At 28.0% G+C, this 12,239-nt stretch overlaps 1 protein-coding gene across 1 annotated transcript in view; it reads left to right on the plus strand.

Moving 5' to 3' along the window:
• The first annotated feature begins 4,577 nt into the window (after positions 1–4,577).
• The window catches only part of LOC129956960 (photoreceptor-specific nuclear receptor-like), a 107,838-nt gene continuing 100,176 nt past the window's right edge, over positions 4,578–12,239 (plus strand). The window contains exon 1 of the mRNA XM_056069022.1: positions 4,578–4,696. The gene's annotated coding sequence lies outside the window, so the exon portion shown is untranslated. The remainder of the gene's footprint in view (positions 4,697–12,239) is intronic.

Raw genomic sequence — 12,239 nt, forward strand, 5'->3', positions numbered from 1 at the left:
TTTCTCATTTGGCGGTGGGGAAAATGGAAGATTTTTTTGGCGGGAAAGTTAGTTTTTAATTAATAATTAAAATTCTAATTAAAAATTTGAAAAAAGGGACCCCAGGTGCACATTCCCGACCTCTAAGGTATACATGTACCAAATTTGGTAGCTGTATGTCAAATGACCAGGCCTGTAGAGCGCCAACACGCACACACACACACACACACACACACACACACACATTGAGCTTTATTATAAGTATAGATATAGATAGATGATAGCTTAATTGAATCAGGAGTAAACATTTTTAAAAATGTTAATTTGAAAAAACATTTTTCATTTTTTTCTGCATTGTGTTTTGGATAATTGATCTTTGCTGAGAAAAAAAAATCATCGTCGAAAAATTCCTCTTTTATCATCCAAAACCGAAAAAACAAATCCTATAATAAAAATATCGTTCTGCGATTAATAATGGTTGAATTTTTGAAAAAAAAGTATTAAAAATTAAATCAGAGAAAGAAATGTCAATTTCTGACAATAGATTCTGAAAAAAAAAAAAAAAAGTTAATAAGTTAGACTTGTGAGTGTAAGAATCTTCGGAAAACGAATTCAAGCTTAATAATTGCACTAAAATGTTAACTTCAAATGTATTTATTTATTTAAAAATCGGTAATTATGATTTCATTTGAAATTGTAGAAAAAAAAAAATTTTGAATAGGGAATTCGAACTTTATCGGATGAAAAAAGTATGTGTAGGCATTTTTAAACAATGCTTTTTTTTTTTAACGAATACGAATTTTTAGAAAAATAATGCAGAAATTGATGTGACATTTTTACAAGTTATTACTTTCTATATGTCATAAACTTGATTGGAATTCCAAAATTTCGATTAAATTAAAAATATATTTTCAAATTTCCATTTAAAAAAATGCCGCTGATATAATTAAGCTGTAATAACAGTTGATAATTTTTTATAAATCTTTTTAATACTTACATTTTTTTTAAAATTCAAACTATTCCTCTGAGATTACTAGCTTTTTATTTAAAAGTAAAAAACCAGTGTTAAAATTTTATCCCTTATCCAATAATATATCCAGATGCATACTTGGAAGCCTGTTTTGCATAGCCAATTCAACAATTTAAAACAATAAAATTGCTGATATGAATTTTTTTTTCCAGGAAAAAGTGCAATCCTACTGGATTACATGTATTAAATTTCATTTATCTAGACCGTAACGTTTTTGAATTATCATATTATCATACTCACATTTACGCGAATATATAGATTGATATGCTGTACTAGTCGCCTTTGGCGGCCAGCTTGTTCATCTAGATGATTAACTTTTGGGTCTCTTAAATGTCAATATACAATCATAGACTGGCTACTCTGACCCTCCAGAAAGCACACGGAAAAACTTGCATGACTGGATCACTGCGGTAGCAACTCTGGTGGGAACTGTGGTTGAGTTCTTAGGGCCATCACCGGCCACGGTACAACATTTCCCTAAGGAAGTATGCCCCGTCATCGATGGGTTGTAGCCGCCCGCACCCGTTCGTGTACCCTCAAGAGCGGGAGAATCAACTACCATATCAATAGCTTCTCATCCTCAATTACGAGATGCCCCCCCCCACATTTGTTGTGAAGCATGGATGTAGTGGTTGAAGACAGTGAAGAGACTTTTTACATTTTTAAATTCTTTTTAATCCATCGGGAAAGCATAATTATTTACAAGCAAAGACGCGGGCATTGTGCGTCCGCCACAGCGCATCACAAAAGCTGAAGTGGGGAAAAAGGGCCGAAATAAATTATCCCTCGCCTTATATAACCTTAGATTTTGATAGGGAAAATATTTCTTCATTGTACTAATATATTAATAAGATTCTGATAGGGATTTCTGACGCATGTCAATGACATGCGGGAAACACAGGGATCTTTTAAGAAAGATTGTGCTTACTGGACATTTTTACCCCTTCACGCCGAGCGTGTGAAAGTATCGGCGTTTAGCTGACTCAGCAATTTTATAAAGCTTCTCTTGAATTAATTAAGTAGAGACAGTGGAATTGGATTACGAAATAAGAGAATGAACTTATTATGGGCTAGATTAAGATAAAACTTTGAAAATTAATTAAATTGAAATTAAGTGTTTAAAATATCATTACACACACACACACACATATATATATATATACTAAATTTCAACTCGTTATTGGATAAAACTGAAAACAAGTATTTAATTGAAAGAGTCAAAATAAATTATAACTCTTGCAAATTTAATTAAAAAAAAAAACGTATTTACTACATTATATAAGTGGAAGTGAAAATCTTACCTCAGAATTTATGTCCAAAGAAAGTATTTTTTTAAAAAAATCGCAGTGTTAACATTGACAAAAGAACGTGATTGAATGTTTTGATGGAAGAATTTGAATTTCATAACATTAAAACTTGTTACAAATTGAGTATTACATTAAAAATATTTATTAAAATTAAAGGTATGTAGTATAGAAATGAATTGTTATCATTAAAACTTAGTTTCTTGAGTTTTAAGATACCGTTTTTATGATATAATAAATTTGGGAGATATGATCATCACCTTCCGTAAATAAGACGTAGTGATTACCCATTTGGAAATGGTTAAACCTATTTTCGCCTCCATTTAAACTTAGTTTGAACACAATTTTTTTGTTTTACATTTTCTTTCTCTAAAGTGAAAGAGTTTTATCCACAACATTTAATACATTTCAGCTTCATTTATGAGCGAAAGTTGAATTAACCCTTAACTGGGGAGGTGCAATTTTAGGACTTAAATGGGGAGGTGCCGTCTACGAGACCGCATTTCATTTACATTCAAACTAAATTTTCTAATGAATGTATTAGTATGAAAAACTGCCAATATATTTTGCAGACATTTTTCTTAATCTATAGATAGGTTTTAGAAATTTTTCAAAATATATTATCATTGAAAAAAGTAAATGTGTTGGAACATACATTTTCTTCTCAAATGACACGTTACAATAAACAATATTCTTGAAAATGCATTTTACTTTTTACATTTTAAATCATATATATTCTTATAGTATATGAAGGTATATAGAAGACAATATAAAGTAAAATTCAACAATTATATGAAAAATAAAAAAAATGACAATAAGTAAAATTGGCCCTTTTTTTATCGGCTTGTGTGACTTTCATAGCACGGTTTTCTAGGGCATTTTAAACATATAGGTTAAGAACTAGTATAAAAATCAACCTATAAATTCTGTCTATATATCTCTTGGTATATTAATATATTTTATAAATTTTTCAAAATACATTATCGCTAGAAAATTTAATTATGTTTGAAGATACATATCAGAATCAGTTGAATGCGAACTTTCATCGAAAAACTCTTCTGTACAATTATCCTTATCACTGAAATCACTTTCTGCTTCATTTAAAAGTGTCTGGAGCACTGCTTCATAATAGGATCAGTAAACTGGATGATAATTCGGGGCCCAAGTTTTGCACCATCTACTAAGCCTTGTTTATCACTGGGACACTAATAGGGAGATGCGGTCTTAGAGATCGCGCTCGAAGAAATAACAGAATTATTTTAAAAAGCATCTGCTCAAATCGGTTGAAAAAGTGCACGTGTATTGAGGGTCACAAAACAGGAAGCTACAGGGCCAATTCATTCAATTGAGCTAAAAATAGAATAGGGCTGATAGAAAATCCATCACTAGCGGTCTCACAGACCGCACGTCCCCAGTAAAGGGTTAAGAGCAGCTATAAAAATGTTCAGTGATAAACTGGATGATAATTCGGGGCCTGTAGTATTCTGTATTGTCAATACAGAGATTTGATTACATTTGAATTGTTGCCATTCGGCGATATGTAATAAAGGCGATTTCTGTGCCAGCGTTTTATAAATATAGATATTCAGTTAGCCCGCAGACGGAGTTGGTCTAAAATATGATACAAATGTAAAATTCTGATGATAAAACTATGTTTAAAATTTTATCAATTTATGTATTCAAAAATTTTTGTTATTGTGTTTATGGGCTCACAGAAGACTTCCCTGGGCCGGATTTCGTTTGAAAATCTGATAGAAAACCACAAAATTTGATGCTATCACGTACTAAATTTCATTCTTCTAGTTTGATGTGTTTTTATTTCATCATGTTCAATGACAGATATTTTCTTTTTATATATAAAATTTCTCTTGGAAAAATATTTTCCCTTCAAAATATCGTCTGAATATTTTAAGCACATATCGAACTAGACTTTCTACTATCCGATTTCAACCCTTCCTAAATTCATAACACCTACGCATTCTACGGAGATTAGATACTCATGAGAATACCGAAGAAGTTTTAAAAAAATCACCGACATATGTTCAGTTTCCCAACAACCTCGTTGGTCCCTTGCTCGTTGAACGTCACTCAAGAAGGCAGTAACTTGATCTCCCTCGCTCCTTGACTCCGCCTACTTTCCTGATCCAATCAACCACAGAGCACCAGAATGGCAGCTCTAAAGAACCAATGGGGCTCTCGGAGATGAGTACTATCGCTATGGGGTACGCCTCTTTTTCCTCCAGGCCAGAAGATGCGAGATCTCAGCGATGGATTGTTATTTCCGTGAGTTTTTGGAACGGCGACGTCATATTTGGTAGATACTTTTTTGGAGAAAATCACGTGACAAGAGAATAAAAACAACGGCAGTGAATTTGCGCTCAAGGTACAGTAATATTTCCGAAAAACAATATTTTTTATATTTGTATAAATGTTTATTTAATTGTTTCCAACAAATTATGAATTCTATAGAATTCAGAACTTGCGGGGGGGGGGATTCAGAATTCAACAGTAAAAAATAATGACTCCTCATAGAAAAAAAAACTATTTTTCTTTTCTTTTTCTTTGGCAATAAACTGATGACAAAACTGACGTCACTGTTCTGTTTCGGGGAACTAAAAAAAGCTGTTTTGTTTAACGCTTCTTCTTTCTTTCTTTCTTTTTTTTTATGTCGCCAACAGGTTAGGAATTCTATAGAATTCACTTTGCAGGAAAAAATTCGACATTTTAAAAACAATGGTTTTTTGAAAAAAAAAAAATTTAATATTTTTCCCCCTTTAGAAACAAACAGCATCAAAATTTTCTCTCACTTTTCTGGCAAATTAAATGTTGTTTTTTTAACAGAAACACACAAGTGTTCTTTTTATTTAAAACATGTATATAAATATGAATGTTTGTACGCCTCTTTTACAAATCTATAGTCCCCCTTCCAATTCTGATGAAATTTAGTAATTATAAGTGGGAATTTTTAATTAAGTTTTCAAAGTTCAAAAATAATTAAAAATTGAGCTAATGTTTGGAATTTTTTACCTATAGCTTTATAAACTTTTGTCTCAAAAAAAATGATTTTTACATTGACTTAAAGCTAAAAAAATTACCATTTTAATGATACCAACCGAATTTCTGCTCAATTAAAAAAAAAATAATAATTTTAATATTTTTTTAAAAAATTGATTTGATTCACAATTTAAAAATTGTTTTTATTGTAATGACGGAATATAAACTAAATTTATTGTCAATGTTAAAATTTAGATTTAAAAAAAATTATTTCCATTAGACCTTTACTTCAAAGTAGGATTTTCACTCTTGCTTTTATTTTGTTGCATATTTTTACATTTTTTAATTTGAAAGCGAAGTAATTTTTAGTAGGCTGATTGCATTAAATCTATTTTTCAATTTTGCCAAATAACAATGTAGAATTTAAATAAATGCATCCCTTAAAAGCACATTTATAATTCTATAATGAAAATAATAGAACAAATTATTATTTCAGAAGGGAAAACTGACATTTAATTTGTCATGAACAACAATTTACTAAACTTGAATATGTCTTTATGTAGAAAATGGGAGGAACAAATTAAGATTACGGAATCATTTTTTGGTTTTTATATTGTTACTGTACATAGATACATTAGTATCTTGATTATAACTATATAGATTAACTATATGCATACTATTACTGGGGATAGTTAACGTGCACAACGTATTTATATTATTACCTTCTGTAACGTGATTTCAGGCTATATTACTTCACTTTTATTTAAAGTTACTTTTAATTTAATTCATTTATATTTTATTATAATTTTAAAATCCTTTAATCAAGATACATTTTATTTCATTTAATGATTGACAGAGTTTTGTTAGATGTAATTAACCTTCTTAGTATTTCGCATTCGTTACAAAATTAATTAATTAATTTTTTTAGCTTATCTAATTGTTAATTATATAATTTTTCATGATCCTATCAATCATTACAAAAGTAATTATTTCGAAAATTTTCTATAATAAAAAGAATAGCTCTGAATTGTAAATAGGCGAAGACTGTGAAATACTAAATGAATTTCATGTCTTTCTTTCTTTTTTGTACAGTTATTTATGTTTAACAATTTGTTTTTTCTTCAGAGACTAACTAAAACAATAGTGACTTTAATGTAAAGTCGATATGAAATATGGGTTTTAATTTAAACCTTTAAATAACTTTCGCAAAGTATGGTAATAAAATATACAATTTTCCTAGGTATTATATGGTCCCATAGAGTAGCAATTATTTTTTAAAATTAGAACAAAATAAACAATATAAGAAATGAAAGACAGTGTTTTGAATATTCGGAAAGCGAGAAATAGCATTTCTGGCCGAACTGTCGGTAAAAAGTAAGCAGAATTGATGCTTGGAATAAACTAAACAGTCTATCCATATTAGGACAGCACTAAGTAAGCAAATGTTGTTTTATTTGAACTGTTTAAACATTTTAAATCATAAACGATGGTGAGAAATTAAAAAAAAATAATTAAATTTCTTATAAGATATTTATTTTATAATTATTTATTTATTTTATAAGTTATTTGCTAAAACAATCTTATTATTTTAAAAGATATATTTCAAAATAGAATTAAAAAAGTGGAAAAAAATATAAAATATAACTATCACATCGGTCAAATGAAAGTAACTGGTTTCTTTAAGCACAATTGATTTATATATATTTTTTAAATTTTCATATTTTCATAAAGACGCAACATATAAATTATGAACTAATTATAATCTTACTGTAATGTTTCATCTTAGTTTGTTTTCTTAGCTTTGGCTCAAACCCAATTAGATATAGTTCTTGTTCCTGTTGTACGAATGTGTTTTGCTTTTTAATATCTATAATTTTTTTTTAGTTTCTTTCCAAATCAGAATTATGATCAATTTTATTTATAACTTAACTATATTATTTATAACTTAACTATATTATTTATAGCTTAACTATAACTCTATTTTATCTATAACTTAACTATATATTATTATTTTATTTATAAATCAATTATAAGCTTTAACAACAGAATTTAACATTACTGTTTTTTTAAAATTTATATTTACTTTTTTTCTAAGGCATTCTTTAAGCATTAAGAATTTTCTAAGGCATTCTTTACTTTTCTAAGGTTTCTAAGTTTACTTTCGCAATAGTTTTTTAAGTCTCATTTCAAATTGAGAAATTTTTATCATTATATAAAAATTAAAAAAATCAACTACCCATATCTTTAAATATTTAAATCATAATAAATATTTTACACCGTTCGAAAATTTGTCCATTAATGTCTAGTGACCAAGCCAATCAAAATTTGTTCCAATTCAATAATTGTGCAAATTTTTCCTCAATTTTGACAATTTTTAAAAAATACTCGTTTTTTTTTTTTGTCTAATTTCCAGCAATAGATTTCATTGCTGTTTTGAAAATCATCATTTCATTTTTTCATCAAATATGCAACCAAGTAATTTTCTTACGTTCTTGAAAATTGTGTTTAACTTTTGTGTAATTTGCGAGATGATAACAAAGTGAAATTACAACAACGAGAAATTTAAAAAATAGATTAACTCTGCACATTATATTTTTAATAATGCTATGTTGTCATGAGATTGGTCTCCGTTAGAAAAGTTCATGTATATGTTACCGTTAAAGTATATAATGCAGTTATTTCATAGAACACCTAGTTATTCCATGAAGTAACTGATCGTGTCCGTTAAAGTGTAAAACTCTCTTGTATTTCATGGTTTAACTAGTTATTTCATAGAATAACGATCTGCAGCCCGTTACAGTGTAAAATAATCTATATCATATATCTCGCACGACAAATAGATTTACCTTCCACCCCTACTGCACCTTATGTTTTTGTTTGTTTGTTTTAGAAATAAAAATTGTTTTTGTTTTAGAAATAATGTTCTTTGTCATTCCAAGTGTCATTTTAGTAATCCTTGTTGTAACAAATGATTTTAGGGTACGTTTCCATAAATACCATTTATACGCTGCATAAATGAGATAAATGGCTTCTTTTTCATTTTAATTGTCTATCATTAGTTTCATTTCATTTTAGATAAATTGTTTATTTTACACTTTAACTGTCTCTCGTCAGTTAATTTATAGAATACCTAGTTATTTCATAGAATAACTGGTTAAAGTGTCAAATGAATAACATATTACACACTTTAACTGACACGATCAGTTATTTCATGGAATAACTAGGTATTCTATGAAATAACTGCATTATATACTTTAACGGTAACATATACAATGAACAGAACATAGGTAACAGAATGAAAACGATACGTCTTTAACGTCTGACAATTTGGCGTAATCATGAACATGAAGTTATATCTAAACCATTTATCTGAAATCAAATATAACCAATATCACCGGCGAACCAGTTGATCATCAAAGGCAGCTAGCATCTAATAAAAACTAGGAAACGATAAAGATCTAATCTAGGATGGCAATTTAACCAAGGCAATCTTCCTTTATTAAGCATGAGTCAGAAAATTATAAAACATATTAGCATGAAACAGTTATTTCCCCATTTTTAAAATATTAAAGGAAAAAAGTTATTTCACTATTATAAATGCTAATAGTAAGTAATGATGTTATAATAATTTAATAAATGTTATTTTTTTAGTGCTTTACAATTGTTAGAAACGTTGTTAAATTTCTTATGCTATGTGTTTTGTTGTCTGCTGTCGATGGAGCGAATTAGTTCATTTCATACTCGGCGTATTGCCAAGACAAATACAGTATAATAGAAGTTGCCTTTATCTCTTATACTATTTTTGCATATATATTATGCATACACATATTGATTAAATATTTCTCATATTGATATATTATAGACGAAATATGCTAATAAATCCCATCTATCTATAATCTAACTCTTTATTTTAGATGTTTTTGCGATATTCACGGAATAGATAGTCGCATTTTTTAAACTGTCATAAATAATGAAATCTTTTATAGGCGCTTCAAAAATTATATATATATATATATATATATATATATATATATATATATATATATATATATATATATATATATATATATATATATATATATATATATATATATATATATATATATATATATGTATGCGATTATTGTTGAATCAGTATAACGGATTCCAAAAACTGGTTTCATCTACAGTAGAAATCTCCTTTTCCCTGATTAATTGGAAAAAACTCCATAACGGAAAGTGAAATATTTACATAAATACAATCAAATTTGTTTTTGTGCCGTAGATAGGGACAAAATAAAAAACATCGCACCCCCCCCCCTCCTATTTCGAAACTTTATAAACAATTTTTAATAAATAATTTTTTGCAACATTATTAAAGTAATAATTTTTAATCGGTGAAATGGCCGCATAAAAAAAAGTATTATTAGAAATACTGTGGAAGATTTACGAAATGATGAGAAAGAGCTTTCCATATAAATTAAATTGCATATAACAACATTTAAAAAAAATTAATTTCTTATTTTAAGCACGGAGAAATTTTCAAAATGCATATAATACATAATTTAACACTACTCGCCGTAATCCTAAATGCACATCTTCTTGTGTTTTACTATTCAAAATCATTTTTATCGTTTGAAAACATTACAGTTGGTTTATTTTTATAATATATTATTTATTTTATTCTGTAAGATTGGAATAAGTTGATATGATATATACATACATGGTATATCATATACATTTTATTAGTGTACATATATACACTGATAGAAGACATTACAATGGTGTTATATTGTCAACACCGAATAAAAAATATCGTACAAAAATAAAATCGCATCAAATCAGGTTTGATTGTAGATAACCATAAAAAAAAAAAAAAAAAAAAGTAATTTCTCAGAAAAAATTTCTTATATTATAGTTATTACAAAAACAATACTTTACGTTTTCTACATTTACTGTTGTTTATTAACAAACTATATCACTATTTAAACATATCAGTATAAGTTATCTTTTCGCGTTTTTACCAAAAAAACTTTATTTTATTTTATTTATTTATTTGACATTAAAGCCGAAACGGAGTTCTGCGGTAGTTAGATAGGGATAAAGACAGATAACACTTACACGCATTTTTGATGCACATAGAATTTGACATCATTTTTTGCGTTCAATTCGTTTTTCTTTGTTATATTAAATAATTACTTTTTTTTTCTTCTTATTTACTATTAAAAGTAGCCTCCTACTTTAATAACAAGCTGATTTGAAAATAATCATTAACGGCGCTTAATTTCAACTAAATTTTGTATGCAGATATAAGGTTCATCATTTTCTCAACAACATTTTTCAACAATTAAATAGTAAGAGACATTAAAGTCTTGCCATTTTAATAGCCAAACACATATTCCCTTCTTTTAATACATAAAACTTGGCAAAAGATTCAAATCCTACGACTTCATAACGTCATTAAAAATATAATTGTCCGCATAATCTGTTCTTTTATTCCGCATACAGTTGTCTTTCCTGGTATTGTGATTTCATTTCGGACTTCTCATGTAAAATGCGGGAATAAAAACGAGGGTTTTTTTTTTTTTTTTTTTTTTTTTTTTTTTTTTTTTTTTTTTTACCTTTTACTAGTGGAAGAAATTTTGGCACTTAAATATTTGATGAAAATAATGAAACCGATGATTTGAATCTCATGTAAGCAACGGAATTTATTGCGTTCAAAATTAAGCACAAAATATTTTAAAAAAAAGATTGTTAAATTTCAGTAAAAGTGGGCAACAAATAAATAGCTATCAATAACCAGTTGAAGTAATCACGAAATAATAACTTCTGACATGAATTCAGATGCTTGGCGAATTTTTTGTCAATTAATCTGATGCATGTAGTTAATAGTATCCAAAAATCGAATTTGTGTTTTAGACACGTTTTTTTTCCAACCGATTGAAACAAAAATGTGCACAAAACTAAAATGGTAGTCATAAAATCCCATACCAAATTTGATATAGTTAAGTCATTGCGTCTTTGACTTATCAGATTTATTTGTTCTATCAGACAGTCAATCCCTTGTTGTATTTGACTCAAAATTTGATAAATATCTATATTATAGATGTTAAATCTGTGTACCAAATTTCATCAATCTAGCTTGCTTAGTTTTGTAATTATCATGTTAACTTATATTCGAACAGCCGACCAGACGAACTTAATCTGATCAGATTTTACTATAAACTTCATAGAAATCTGCAAATTTGGTATAAAGACAGTATACCGAATTTCATCCATCTAGCTCTAAGCGTTTTTGTGTTATCTTTGTCACAGACAGACAGACGGACATTTTCTGAAAATGTGTTTTTCGAATTTAGAGTGGTCTGTAATGTAAAGATTCGTCAAAATGTCGAGTTCCGATTTTTTTTTTTTTTAAAGATTATTATAATTTTCCTATACTACGTATACGAGAAAGTAAAAAGACAATTTTTAAATTTTTACCAGGCTCTAAAAATTAGTTTTATTCAATAATATTTTGAATTATAGTGTCAAAAATGAAAAAATCTCTTACTTTTTAATTTATTAAAATTCTAATTGAAATTTCAAATAATCGCTGCAAGCTGCGTGTTCCATCCTCCAAGGTGTTTATTTGTGCCTCATTTGGTAGATATAAAGTAACTGGTTTGCGCTATAGAGTGTTAATACACGCACAGAATAATTTGTTACTTTTATAAACAGCTAATTTTACAGTTTAATTTTGCTAATAAATTTTTATCACCTTATTGCAAATTTCCTAAATTTAATTAATTAAATTGTTTCCATCTGCATAATTCGCTGCCAAACGTGCTTGCAAAATGCACTGTACCATTTAAATGCTTGTTTAAACTATATATTTTGAAGGGGGGAATAAGGGTGTGAATTAACAAGGCAACGTAAGATAAGAGCAGATGGATATTATATTGATGTTTATC

This window comes from Argiope bruennichi, chromosome 11, assembly GCF_947563725.1.
Source record: "Argiope bruennichi chromosome 11, qqArgBrue1.1, whole genome shotgun sequence".
NCBI classification, from domain to species: Eukaryota; Metazoa; Arthropoda; class Arachnida; order Araneae; family Araneidae; genus Argiope; species Argiope bruennichi.